The 13,250-nt window shown below is 48.2% G+C and overlaps 12 non-coding genes across 12 annotated transcripts; all 12 read left to right on the top strand.

The window, feature by feature from the left end:
* The first annotated feature begins 195 nt into the window (after positions 1-195).
* Positions 196-267, top strand: TRNAP-UGG (transfer RNA proline (anticodon UGG)). The gene has a single exon. It is a non-coding gene; the product is annotated as a tRNA-Pro (tRNA).
* Positions 268-711: 444 nt separating this feature from the next.
* TRNAV-UAC (transfer RNA valine (anticodon UAC)) lies at positions 712-784 on the top strand. The gene has a single exon. It is a non-coding gene; the product is annotated as a tRNA-Val (tRNA).
* Positions 785-2,305: 1,521 nt separating this feature from the next.
* On the top strand, positions 2,306-2,378 carry TRNAV-AAC (transfer RNA valine (anticodon AAC)). The gene has a single exon. It is a non-coding gene; the product is annotated as a tRNA-Val (tRNA).
* A 1,336-nt stretch (positions 2,379-3,714) lies between these two features.
* TRNAP-UGG (transfer RNA proline (anticodon UGG)) lies at positions 3,715-3,786 on the top strand. The gene has a single exon. It is a non-coding gene; the product is annotated as a tRNA-Pro (tRNA).
* Positions 3,787-4,230: 444 nt separating this feature from the next.
* On the top strand, positions 4,231-4,303 carry TRNAV-UAC (transfer RNA valine (anticodon UAC)). The gene has a single exon. It is a non-coding gene; the product is annotated as a tRNA-Val (tRNA).
* Positions 4,304-5,824: 1,521 nt separating this feature from the next.
* TRNAV-AAC (transfer RNA valine (anticodon AAC)) lies at positions 5,825-5,897 on the top strand. The gene has a single exon. It is a non-coding gene; the product is annotated as a tRNA-Val (tRNA).
* Positions 5,898-7,233: 1,336 nt separating this feature from the next.
* TRNAP-UGG (transfer RNA proline (anticodon UGG)) lies at positions 7,234-7,305 on the top strand. Its single transcript has one exon. It is a non-coding gene; the product is annotated as a tRNA-Pro (tRNA).
* A 444-nt stretch (positions 7,306-7,749) lies between these two features.
* TRNAV-UAC (transfer RNA valine (anticodon UAC)) lies at positions 7,750-7,822 on the top strand. The gene has a single exon. It is a non-coding gene; the product is annotated as a tRNA-Val (tRNA).
* Positions 7,823-9,343: 1,521 nt separating this feature from the next.
* Positions 9,344-9,416, top strand: TRNAV-AAC (transfer RNA valine (anticodon AAC)). The gene has a single exon. It is a non-coding gene; the product is annotated as a tRNA-Val (tRNA).
* Positions 9,417-10,752: 1,336 nt separating this feature from the next.
* Positions 10,753-10,824, top strand: TRNAP-UGG (transfer RNA proline (anticodon UGG)). The gene has a single exon. It is a non-coding gene; the product is annotated as a tRNA-Pro (tRNA).
* Positions 10,825-11,268: 444 nt separating this feature from the next.
* On the top strand, positions 11,269-11,341 carry TRNAV-UAC (transfer RNA valine (anticodon UAC)). Its single transcript has one exon. It is a non-coding gene; the product is annotated as a tRNA-Val (tRNA).
* Positions 11,342-12,862: 1,521 nt separating this feature from the next.
* Positions 12,863-12,935, top strand: TRNAV-AAC (transfer RNA valine (anticodon AAC)). Its single transcript has one exon. It is a non-coding gene; the product is annotated as a tRNA-Val (tRNA).
* Positions 12,936-13,250: the final 315 nt, after the last annotated feature.

The raw sequence follows: 13,250 nt of genomic DNA, 5'->3' as shown, positions 1-13,250 counted from the left end.
CTTTTCTCATCAGCGCCACAGTTCAGCTTGCTAGCATAGGGCTTCTTGACTACCTCTTGCCTTGCTAGAGGCAAAAAAAAACCCCTTGGCACAAAACATCAATTGCTATGGCACGCTTAGAAGGAGAGTCTCCAAGTGGCCCTGCTTTTTCACAAAGACACTTCAGAAGATGTTTGAAAGGCTTTTGCAGCAGCAGGCTCGTTGGTCTAGGGGTATGATTCTCGCTTTGGGTGTGAGAGGTCCCGGGTTCAAATCCCGGACGAGCCCGTGCCTTCATAGGTTCGATCTGTTTTTAAACAGGAGTATTTCTGCTTTCCACTCTTGTAAGATGCCATGGTGGAATGCATTGCATGCTTTCTACTGGTGTCGAGGCAGTTCGGCATGATGAAGGAGTGCGGGATTTCTTTCTAACTGCTTTTTTGTGTTGGAGCAGCACTTCTCGTTGGAACATGAAATGCACAGTGCTTCTCCAAAGTAATTGCAGGGCTGGTTTTGAAATCACCTCTTGGAATGAAAGTGATCCCAGTTCCTTTCTTCCAAAGGAAGAGATCCTGTCAGAAAGGCTCAGCTTTGAGCGTCATGAATATTGTCCCTTAGTCCTTGCATTCCAGTCCAAAGCATAGCCACATAAAGAAAGCAGGTGTGTCTGTTTCCAGTGCAGTGGTTCCAGTCCAATGCATAGCCACATGAAGCAAATAAGCAGGCATGTCTGTTTCTGTAGTGTAGTGGTTATCACGTTCGCCTTACACGCGAAAGGTCCCTGGTTCGAGGCCAGGCAGAAACAGCAAGTTGCTGTGCTTTATCACATTATTTGCATTTACCACCTCACCTGACAGGTAAATTGAAATTAAAGAGGCTGTGTCTATCCCTCACCATCGTGAGGTACTACGCTCCAAGGGCATCGGTCTCAACTCACCAAGAGAAGACGATACACCTTACGGCAGTCAGTTGCTCCCTTTTTGACCTTTCCATTGAAGCCTGGGCCTACTGTGGTCAAGCCAGCCAAGGAAGGAAGGTATGAGAGCGAAAATGGCTTTCCTACCTTCACCAAGAACATACACCTTGAGCAAAGAAAGGGCCAGACTTACAAGGCCCTATCGCCACCGGCACATCATCTTTAGTGACGCCCCGGTGGCACTATGTACTGTGCCGTATTTACAAGACGCCGTTCAACCACGTTTTGTGGCTTAACACCACCTTGTAAATACGGCCCCTTCACACGCAGCCCTTTCCCTGGAAGGGGCGTGCAATGGGCGTTGCTCTGGGTGGGCCACTGCAACACCATAGCATTTTGATGCTGCTCCAGTTTTACGAGTTTTTGTAAATCTGTGGCAGCGCCAAAATCCAAGCGCCATACAATGGGTGTCGTTATAGTGGAGAAACGAGCAGAAATGTTTTCATTTCTCCTCATTTTTGCTCTTTCTATGTGTGCTGCACGAACATATCGCCACTGAAGATTTCTGTTGTGCAGGAAGGTGTGCCTTCCTGAACAAAAACAATTTCCCCCTCCACGCAGCCATCCTTGTACCATGGCGCAAGGATGGCTGCGTTGGTGCTCGGCAGCTAATTTAGAGCTGGCGCAGAGGGAAGCACAGGGGTGCGCTGTATTCTACTAAATACGGCGCTTCCCTGCATTTTGAAAATGACTGAGTGCGAGGCTGCCAAATTTGGCAGAGCGTCTCACTCAGTCATCCTCTTGTAATTATGGGCCAAAAGGTCTAAAGGATAGAGGCGTTTTATGTCATGTTCGATGACGACCATGGAAATGACTCTAGTCATATTGCAGAAGAGAGAACCATGTGCATTTTCTTGCCTTGCGATGTATTCGCCCACTCTCTGCCCTCAACCCTAGGAGCAGGGTCTGAGCAGTGGTGCTTCTGTGCCCTCGCTCGTTGGTGTCCGGGTCCAAATCCCCAACACACCCTTTTTAGCAGAAAACACACAAATTTTACTCAAAATACACAAAGCTTGAAGATTCCTCATTCCACTCAAAGCATTGTTGTGCAAAATATTTTTAGCCTCAGGAGAAAAAAAGGATCACCATGCCTTGGCTTCCTTCCTGCTTGCTTTCAGTGTGCTCTGTGTGATGCTTTCACAGGCTCTGGTTTCAGGCATTTAGGCATCAGATATTTGTCTCTACCCGCAGCTGTGACTTTTCAGTACATCTGAGTGTACGCTTGCTGGCTGACAACGCTGCAATTTTCACACTTACTCCTCGCTTTGCGAGCAACTGCTGATCAAGTATAGAGGCAATCGGGCAAACATATGAGGGGAATTTTGCTCCTTCAGTCAAGCCCTCATGCTTGTTTCTGTAGTGTAGTGGTTATCACGTTCGCCTAACACGCGAAAGGTCCCCGGTTCGAGACCGGGCAGAAACAATGGGCAGTGTCTGCTTTTGTGTTTGCTCCCTAAAAGCTTAGTCTCACTCAGGGATGGCCTTTAAAAACTTGTGACCTGTGTAAAACTTGTATTACTATTGCAGGCCGGTAAAAAGTTATCTGCATCTTTGCGTAGTCGTGCATGTGCCTGGTTTCTTATTCTGTTTTTTACTTTTTTTTTTCTTGGCCATGTTATATTGTGGGGCCTTTAAACCTGTCACCTTGATAGGAACATTGCAAGCGGCAGCATCGACAAGTGCAGACTGAGGAGTCAGACCTAAACACAGACTCAGCTGTCAGGATGGCCGAGTGGTCTAAGGCGGCAGCCTCAAGAGAGCTTGATCTTCAGTTAAGCTAAGCATCCTGGTTTGCTCATGTAGTTGTGGGTTCATATCGCACTTCTGATAGGTCTATTTTCTGCCCTTAAATCTTCCTCTGCTTGCACAGCCAGCTCCCCACAACACTATCTTTGCAAGCTGCTGTAGCATATGAAAAGAAATCCACCAACCCTCCGGCTGGGCCCTCAATCAGCATTCCATGTATTTCTGGAAGGGGCATCTCAGTCACGCCTTCTGTTAGAGCTGCTCCTTATCACTGTAACTACCATGCTGGTTTCTACTTAAGCAGTTGATTCCATCGTTTGAAGTGAGGCTCTCCTGCCACTTTTGGGCAGAGAAGGCACTGCCCCTGCAACAACAACAGGCAGACAAGCTCAACCTGGGTTTCCTGGTTAGGTGGGCGGAGCAGAATGGCAATGGTCCCTCCTTGTGACTTGAAATTAACATGAAGAAGACAGAGAGGCAGCTGGGAGTAGGCAGTACCCATGCACCCCTGAACACTGTCTTGCGATTTTCACCCAATTCTGAAATGAGTCGGGAGGAAAGGAGGTGATTTTCCTATCGAAGGCCATTCTGGGAATTCAGCCACCCCGCGTCTCCCAGGTGAGTGTTTCAGGCCTGTGAGGCACTCATATAAATCTCGCCTGATCGAGCACTGAGCGAGCAATTGTGCTTGAATACAAGAGGCATGCTCCTCTGGCTCAGGCGCAAGAGATGGCAGGCCCTTCAGTGCTTCTGGTCTGGAAGTCTACGGTGCAAGGGCCCAGGTCCTGCGGAGGCGTACAACTACCAGAAAGGGTCTGCTTTTCTCATCAGCGCCACAGTTCAGCTTGCTAGCATAGGGCTTCTTGACTACCTCTTGCCTTGCTAGAGGCAAAAAAAAAACCCTTGGCACAAAACATCAATTGCTATGGCACGCTTAGAAGGAGAGTCTCCAAGTGGCCCTGCTTTTTCACAAAGACACTTCAGAAGATGTTTGAAAGGCTTTTGCAACAGCAGGCTCGTTGGTCTAGGGGTATGATTCTCGCTTTGGGTGTGAGAGGTCCCGGGTTCAAATCCCGGACGAGCCCGTGCCTTCATAGGTTCGATCTGTTTTTAAACAGGAGTATTTCTGCTTTCCACTCTTGTAAGATGCCATGGTGGAATGCATTGCATGCTTTCTACTGGTGTCGAGGCAGTTCGGCATGATGAAGGAGTGCGGGATTTCTTTCTAACTGCTTTTTTGTGTTGGAGCAGCACTTCTTGTTGGAACATGAAATGCACAGTGCTTCTCCAAAGTAATTGCAGGGCTGGTTTTGAAATCACCTCTTGGAATGAAAGTGATCCCAGTTCCTTTCTTCCAAAGGAAGAGATCCTGTCAGAAAGGCTCAGCTTTGAGCGTCATGAATATTGTCCCTTAGTCCTTGCATTCCAGTCCAAAGCATAGCCACATAAAGAAAGCAGGTGTGTCTGTTTCCAGTGCAGTGGTTCCAGTCCAATGCATAGCCACATGAAGCAAATAAGCAGGCATGTCTGTTTCTGTAGTGTAGTGGTTATCACGTTCGCCTTACACGCGAAAGGTCCCTGGTTCGAGGCCAGGCAGAAACAGCAAGTTGCTGTGCTTTATCACATTATTTGCATTTACCACCTCACCTGACAGGTAAATTGAAATTAAAGAGGCTGTGTCTATCCCTCACCATCGTGAGGTACTACGCTCCAAGGGCATCGGTCTCAACTCACCAAGAGAAGACGATACACCTTACGGCAGTCAGTTGCTCCCTTTTTGACCTTTCCATTGAAGCCTGGGCCTACTGTGGTCAAGCCAGCCAAGGAAGGAAGGTATGAGAGCGAAAATGGCTTTCCTACCTTCACCAAGAACATACACCTTGAGCAAAGAAAGGGCCAGACTTACAAGGCCCTATCGCCACCGGCACATCATCTTTAGTGACGCCCCGGTGGCACTATGTACTGTGCCGTATTTACAAGACGCCGTTCAACCACGTTTTGTGGCTTAACACCACCTTGTAAATACGGCCCCTTCACACGCAGCCCTTTCCCTGGAAGGGGCGTGCAATGGGCGTTGCTCTGGGTGGGCCACTGCAACACCATAGCATTTTGATGCTGCTCCAGTTTTACGAGTTTTTGTAAATCTGTGGCAGCGCCAAAATCCAAGCGCCATACAATGGGTGTCGTTATAGTGGAGAAACGAGCAGAAATGTTTTCATTTCTCCTCATTTTTGCTCTTTCTATGTGTGCTGCACGAACATATCGCCACTGAAGATTTCTGTTGTGCAGGAAGGTGTGCCTTCCTGAACAAAAACAATTTCCCCCTCCACGCAGCCATCCTTGTACCATGGCGCAAGGATGGCTGCGTTGGTGCTCGGCAGCTAATTTAGAGCTGGCGCAGAGGGAAGCACAGGGGTGCGCTGTATTCTACTAAATACGGCGCTTCCCTGCATTTTGAAAATGACTGAGTGCGAGGCTGCCAAATTTGGCAGAGCGTCTCACTCAGTCATCCTCTTGTAATTATGGGCCAAAAGGTCTAAAGGATAGAGGCGTTTTATGTCATGTTCGATGACGACCATGGAAATGACTCTAGTCATATTGCAGAAGAGAGAACCATGTGCATTTTCTTGCCTTGCGATGTATTCGCCCACTCTCTGCCCTCAACCCTAGGAGCAGGGTCTGAGCAGTGGTGCTTCTGTGCCCTCGCTCGTTGGTGTCCGGGTCCAAATCCCCAACACACCCTTTTTAGCAGAAAACACACAAATTTTACTCAAAATACACAAAGCTTGAAGATTCCTCATTCCACTCAAAGCATTGTTGTGCAAAATATTTTTAGCCTCAGGAGAAAAAAAGGATCACCATGCCTTGGCTTCCTTCCTGCTTGCTTTCAGTGTGCTCTGTGTGATGCTTTCACAGGCTCTGGTTTCAGGCATTTAGGCATCAGATATTTGTCTCTACCCGCAGCTGTGACTTTTCAGTACATCTGAGTGTACGCTTGCTGGCTGACAACGCTGCAATTTTCACACTTACTCCTCGCTTTGCGAGCAACTGCTGATCAAGTATAGAGGCAATCGGGCAAACATATGAGGGGAATTTTGCTCCTTCAGTCAAGCCCTCATGCTTGTTTCTGTAGTGTAGTGGTTATCACGTTCGCCTAACACGCGAAAGGTCCCCGGTTCGAGACCGGGCAGAAACAATGGGCAGTGTCTGCTTTTGTGTTTGCTCCCTAAAAGCTTAGTCTCACTCAGGGATGGCCTTTAAAAACTTGTGACCTGTGTAAAACTTGTATTACTATTGCAGGCCGGTAAAAAGTTATCTGCATCTTTGCGTAGTCGTGCATGTGCCTGGTTTCTTATTCTGTTTTTTACTTTTTTTTTTCTTGGCCATGTTATATTGTGGGGCCTTTAAACCTGTCACCTTGATAGGAACATTGCAAGCGGCAGCATCGACAAGTGCAGACTGAGGAGTCAGACCTAAACACAGACTCAGCTGTCAGGATGGCCGAGTGGTCTAAGGCGGCAGCCTCAAGAGAGCTTGATCTTCAGTTAAGCTAAGCATCCTGGTTTGCTCATGTAGTTGTGGGTTCATATCGCACTTCTGATAGGTCTATTTTCTGCCCTTAAATCTTCCTCTGCTTGCACAGCCAGCTCCCCACAACACTATCTTTGCAAGCTGCTGTAGCATATGAAAAGAAATCCACCAACCCTCCGGCTGGGCCCTCAATCAGCATTCCATGTATTTCTGGAAGGGGCATCTCAGTCACGCCTTCTGTTAGAGCTGCACCTTATCACTGTAACTACCATGCTGGTTTCTACTTAAGCAGTTGATTCCATCGTTTGAAGTGAGGCTCTCCTGCCACTTTTGGGCAGAGAAGGCACTGCCCCTGCAACAACAACAGGCAGACAAGCTCAACCTGGGTTTCCTGGTTAGGTGGGCGGAGCAGAATGGCAATGGTCCCTCCTTGTGACTTGAAATTAACATGAAGAAGACAGAGAGGCAGCTGGGAGTAGGCAGTACCCATGCACCCCTGAACACTGTCTTGCGATTTTCACCCAATTCTGAAATGAGTCGGGAGGAAAGGAGGTGATTTTCCTATCGAAGGCCATTCTGGGAATTCAGCCACCCCGCGTCTCCCAGGTGAGTGTTTCAGGCCTGTGAGGCACTCATATAAATCTCGCCTGATCGAGCACTGAGCGAGCAATTGTGCTTGAATACAAGAGGCATGCTCCTCTGGCTCAGGCGCAAGAGATGGCAGGCCCTTCAGTGCTTCTGGTCTGGAAGTCTACGGTGCAAGGGCCCAGGTCCTGCGGAGGCGTACAACTACCAGAAAGGGTCTGCTTTTCTCACCAGCGCCACAGTTCAGCTTGCTAGCATAGGGCTTCTTGACTACCTCTTGCCTTGCTAGAGGCAAAAAAAAAACCCTTGGCACAAAACATCAATTGCTATGGCACGCTTAGAAGGAGAGTCTCCAAGTGGCCCTGCTTTTTCACAAAGACACTTCAGAAGATGTTTGAAAGGCTTTTGCAGCAGCAGGCTCGTTGGTCTAGGGGTATGATTCTCGCTTTGGGTGTGAGAGGTCCCGGGTTCAAATCCCGGACGAGCCCGTGCCTTCATAGGTTCGATCTGTTTTTAAACAGGAGTATTTCTGCTTTCCACTCTTGTAAGATGCCATGGTGGAATGCATTGCATGCTTTCTACTGGTGTCGAGGCAGTTCGGCATGATGAAGGAGTGCGGGATTTCTTTCTAACTGCTTTTTTGTGTTGGAGCAGCACTTCTCGTTGGAACATGAAATGCACAGTGCTTCTCCAAAGTAATTGCAGGGCTGGTTTTGAAATCACCTCTTGGAATGAAAGTGATCCCAGTTCCTTTCTTCCAAAGGAAGAGATCCTGTCAGAAAGGCTCAGCTTTGAGCGTCATGAATATTGTCCCTTAGTCCTTGCATTCCAGTCCAAAGCATAGCCACATAAAGAAAGCAGGTGTGTCTGTTTCCAGTGCAGTGGTTCCAGTCCAATGCATAGCCACATGAAGCAAGTAAGCAGGCATGTCTGTTTCTGTAGTGTAGTGGTTATCACGTTCGCCTTACACGCGAAAGGTCCCTGGTTCGAGGCCAGGCAGAAACAGCAAGTTGCTGTGCTTTATCACATTATTTGCATTTACCACCTCACCTGACAGGTAAATTGAAATTAAAGAGGCTGTGTCTATCCCTCACCATCGTGAGGTACTACGCTCCAAGGGCATCGGTCTCAACTCACCAAGAGAAGATGATACACCTTACCGCAGTCAGTTGCTCCCTTTTTGACCTTTCCATTGAAGCCTGGGCCTACTGTGGTCAAGCCAGCCAAGGAAGGAAGGTATGAGAGCGAAAATGGCTTTCCTACCTTCACCAAGAACATACACCTTGAGCAAAGAAAGGGCCAGACTTACAAGGCCCTATCGCCACCGGCACATCATCTTTAGTGACGCCCCGGTGGCACTATGTACTGTGCCGTATTTACAAGACGCCGTTCAACCACGTTTTGTGGCTTAACACCACCTTGTAAATACGGCCCCTTCACATGCAGCCCTTTCCCTGGAAGGGGCGTGCAATGGGCGTTGCTCTGGGTGGGCCACTGCAACACCATAGCATTTTGATGCTGCTCCAGTTTTACGAGTTTTTGTAAATCTGTGGCAGCGCCAAAATCCAAGCGCCATACAATGGGTGTCGTTATAGTGGAGAAACGAGCAGAAATGTTTTCATTTCTCCTCATTTTTGCTCTTTCTATGTGTGCTGCACGAACATATCGCCACTGAAGATTTCTGTTGTGCAGGAAGGTGTGCCTTCCTGAACAAAAACAATTTCCCCCTCCACGCAGCCATCCTTGTACCATGGCGCAAGGATGGCTGCGTTGGTGCTCGGCAGCTAATTTAGAGCTGGCGCAGAGGGAAGCACAGGGGTGCGCTGTATTCTACTAAATACGGCGCTTCCCTGCATTTTGAAAATGACTGAGTGCGAGGCTGCCAAATTTGGCAGAGCGTCTCACTCAGTCATCCTCTTGTAATTATGGGCCAAAAGGTCTAAAGGATAGAGGCGTTTTATTTCATGTTCGATGACGACCATGGAAATGACTCTAGTCATATTGTAGAAGAGAGAACCATGTGCATTTTCTTGCCTTGCGATGTATTCGCCCACTCTCTGCCCTCAACCCTAGGAGCAGGGTCTGAGCAGTGGTGCTTCTGTGCCCTCGCTCGTTGGTGTCCGGGTCCAAATCCCCAACACACCCTTTTTAGCAGAAAACACACAAATTTTACTCAAAATACACAAAGCTTGAAGATTCCTCATTCCACTCAAAGCATTGTTGTGCAAAATATTTTTAGCCTCAGGAGAAAAAAAGGATCACCATGCCTTGGCTTCCTTCCTGCTTGCTTTCAGTGTGCTTTGTGTGATGCTTTCACAGGCTCTGGTTTCAGGCATTTAGGCATCAGATATTTGTCTCTACCCGCAGCTGTGACTTTTCAGTACATCTGAGTGTACGCTTGCTGGCTGACAACGCTGCAATTTTCACACTTACTCCTCGCTTTGCGAGCAACTGCTGATCAAGTATAGAGGCAATCGTGCAATCATATGAGGGGAATTTTGCTCCTTCAGTCAAGCCCTCATGCTTGTTTCTGTAGTGTAGTGGTTATCACGTTCGCCTAACACGCGAAAGGTCCCCGGTTCGAGACCGGGCAGAAACAATGGGCAGTGTCTGCTTTTGTGTTTGCTCCCTAAAAGCTTAGTCTCACTCAGGGATGGCCTTTAAAAACTTGTGACCTGTGTAAAACTTGTATTACTATTGCAGGCCGGTAAAAAGTTATCTGCATCTTTGCGTAGTCGTGCATGTGCCTGGTTTCTTATTCTGTTTTTTACTTTTTTTTTTCTTGGCGTTGTTATATTGTGGGGCCTTTAAACCTGTCACCTTGATAGGAACATTGCAAGCGGCAGCATCGACAAGTGCAGACTGAGGAGTCAGACCTAAACACAGACTCAGCTGTCAGGATGGCCGAGTGGTCTAAGGCGGCAGCCTCAAGAGAGCTTGATCTTCAGTTAAGCTAAGCATCCTGGTTTGCTCATGTAGTTGTGGGTTCATATCGCACTTCTGATAGGTCTATTTTCTGCCCTTAAATCTTCCTCTGCTTGCACAGCCAGCTCCCCACAACACTATCTTTGCAAGCTGCTGTAGCATATGAAAAGAAATCCACCAACCCTCCGGCTGGGCCCTCAATCAGCATTCCATGTATTTCTGGAAGGGGCATCTCAGTCACGCCTTCTGTTAGAGCTGCACCTTATCACTGTAACTACCATGCTGGTTTCTACTTAAGCAGTTGATTCCATCGTTTGAAGTGAGGCTCTCCTGCCACTTTTGGGCAGAGAAGGCACTGCCCCTGCAACAACAACAGGCAGACAAGCTCAACCTGGGTTTCCTGGTTAGGTGGGCGGAGCAGAATGGCAATGGTCCCTCCTTGTGACTTGAAATTAACATGAAGAAGACAGAGAGGCAGCTGGGAGTAGGCAGTACCCATGCACCCCTGAACACTGTCTTGCGATTTTCACCCAATTCTGAAATGAGTCGGGAGGAAAGGAGGTGATTTTCCTATCGAAGGCCATTCTGGGAATTCAGCCACCCCGCGTCTCCCAGGTGAGTGTTTCAGGCCTGTGAGGCACTCATATAAATCTCGCCTGATCGAGCACTGAGCGAGCAATTGTGCTTGAATACAAGAGGCATGCTCCTCTGGCTCAGGCGCAAGAGATGGCAGGCCCTTCAGTGCTTCTGGTCTGGAAGTCTACGGTGCAAGGGCCCAGGTCCTGCGGAGGCGTACAACTACCAGAAAGGGTCTGCTTTTCTCATCAGCGCCATAGTTCAGCTTGCTAGCATAGGGCTTCTTGACTACCTCTTGCCTTGCTAGAGGCAAAAAAAAAACCCTTGGCACAAAACATCAATTGCTATGGCACGCTTAGAAGGAGAGTCTCCAAGTGGCCCTGCTTTTTCACAAAGACACTTCAGAAGATGTTTGAAAGGCTTTTGCAGCAGCAGGCTCGTTGGTCTAGGGGTATGATTCTCGCTTTGGGTGTGAGAGGTCCCGGGTTCAAATCCCGGACGAGCCCGTGCCTTCATAGGTTCGATCTGTTTTTAAACAGGAGTATTTCTGCTTTCCACTCTTGTAAGATGCCATGGTGGAATGCATTGCATGCTTTCTACTGGTGTCGAGGCAGTTCGGCATGATGAAGGAGTGCGGGATTTCTTTCTAACTGCTTTTTTGTGTTGGAGCAGCACTTCTCGTTGGAACATGAAATGCACAGTGCTTCTCCAAAGTAATTGCAGGGCTGGTTTTGAAATCACCTCTTGGAATGAAAGTGATCCCAGTTCCTTTCTTCCAAAGGAAGAGATCCTGTCAGAAAGGCTCAGCTTTGAGCGTCATGAATATTGTCCCTTAGTCCTTGCATTCCAGTCCAAAGCATAGCCACATAAAGAAAGCAGGTGTGTCTGTTTCCAGTGCAGTGGTTCCAGTCCAATGCATAGCCACATGAAGCAAATAAGCAGGCATGTCTGTTTCTGTAGTGTAGTGGTTATCACGTTCGCCTTACACGCGAAAGGTCCCTGGTTCGAGGCCAGGCAGAAACAGCAAGTTGCTGTGCTTTATCACATTATTTGCATTTACCACCTCACCTGACAGGTAAATTGAAATTAAAGAGGCTGTGTCTATCCCTCACCATCGTGAGGTACTACGCTCCAAGGGCATCGGTCTCAACTCACCAAGAGAAGACGATACACCTTACGGCAGTCAGTTGCTCCCTTTTTGACCTTTCCATTGAAGCCTGGGCCTACTGTGGTCAAGCCAGCCAAGGAAGGAAGGTATGAGAGCGAAAATGGCTTTCCTACCTTCACCAAGAACATACACCTTGAGCAAAGAAAGGGCCAGACTTACAAGGCCCTATCGCCACCGGCACATCATCTTTAGTGACGCCCCGGTGGCACTATGTACTGTGCCGTATTTACAAGACGCCGTTCAACCACGTTTTGTGGCTTAACACCACCTTGTAAATACGGCCCCTTCACACGCAGCCCTTTCCCTGGAAGGGGCGTGCAATGGGCGTTGCTCTGGGTGGGCCACTGCAACACCATAGCATTTTGATGCTGCTCCAGTTTTACGAGTTTTTGTAAATCTGTGGCAGCGCCAAAAACCAAGCGCCATACAATGGGTGTCGTTATAGTGGAGAAACGAGCAGAAATGTTTTCATTTCTCCTCATTTTTGCTCTTTCTATGTGTGCTGCACGAACATATCGCCACTGAAGATTTCTGTTGTGCAGGAAGGTGTGCCTTCCTGAACAAAAACAATTTCCCCCTCCACGCAGCCATCCTTGTACCATGGCGCAAGGATGGCTGCGTTGGTGCTCGGCAGCTAATTTAGAGCTGGCGCAGAGGGAAGCACAGGGGTGCGCTGTATTCTACTAAATACGGCGCTTCCCTGCATTTTGAAAATGACTGAGTGCGAGGCTGCCAAATTTGGCAGAGCGTCTCACTCAGTCATCCTCTTGTAATTATGGGCCAAAAGGTCTAAAGGATAGAGGCGTTTTATGTCATGTTCGATGACGACCATGGAAATGACTCTAGTCATATTGCAGAAGAGAGAACCATGTGCATTTTCTTGCCTTGCGATGTATTCGCCCACTCTCTGCCCTCAACCCTAGGAGCAGGGTCTGAGCAGTGGTGCTTCTGTGCCCTCGCTCGTTGGTGTCCGGGTCCAAATCCCCAACACACCCTTTTTAGCAGAAAACACACAAATTTTACTCAAAATACACAAAGCTTGAAGATTCCTCATTCCACTCAAAGCATTGTTGTGCAAAATATTTTTAGCCTCAGGAGAAAAAAAGGATCACCATGCCTTGGCTTCCTTCCTGCTTGCTTTCAGTGTGCTCTGTGTGATGCTTTCACAGGCTCTGGTTTCAGGCATTTAGGCATCAGATATTTGTCTCTACCCGCAGCTGTGACTTTTCAGTACATCTGAGTGTACGCTTGCTGGCTGACAACGCTGCAATTTTCACACTTACTCCTCGCTTTGCGAGCAACTGCTGATCAAGTATAGAGGCAATCGGGCAAACATATGAGGGGAATTTTGCTCCTTCAGTCAAGCCCTCATGCTTGTTTCTGTAGTGTAGTGGTTATCACGTTCGCCTAACACGCGAAAGGTCCCCGGTTCGAGACCGGGCAGAAACAATGGGCAGTGTCTGCTTTTGTGTTTGCTCCCTAAAAGCTTAGTCTCACTCAGGGATGGCCTTTAAAAACTTGTGACCTGTGTAAAACTTGTATTACTATTGCAGGCCGGTAAAAAGTTATCTGCATCTTTGCGTAGTCGTGCATGTGCCTGGTTTCTTATTCTGTTTTTTACTTTTTTTTTTCTTGGCCATGTTATATTGTGGGGCCTTTAAACCTGTCACCTTGATAGGAACATTGCAAGCGGCAGCATCGACAAGTGCAGACTGAGGAGTCAGACCTAAACACAGACTCAGCTGTCAGGATGGCCGAGTGGTC

This window comes from Pleurodeles waltl, chromosome 10, assembly GCF_031143425.1.
Source record: "Pleurodeles waltl isolate 20211129_DDA chromosome 10, aPleWal1.hap1.20221129, whole genome shotgun sequence".
In the NCBI taxonomy this organism is placed as follows: Eukaryota; Metazoa; Chordata; class Amphibia; order Caudata; family Salamandridae; genus Pleurodeles; species Pleurodeles waltl.
Note: the sequence above shows the minus strand (reverse complement) of the source record. Positions and strands in the feature narration are given on the sequence as shown.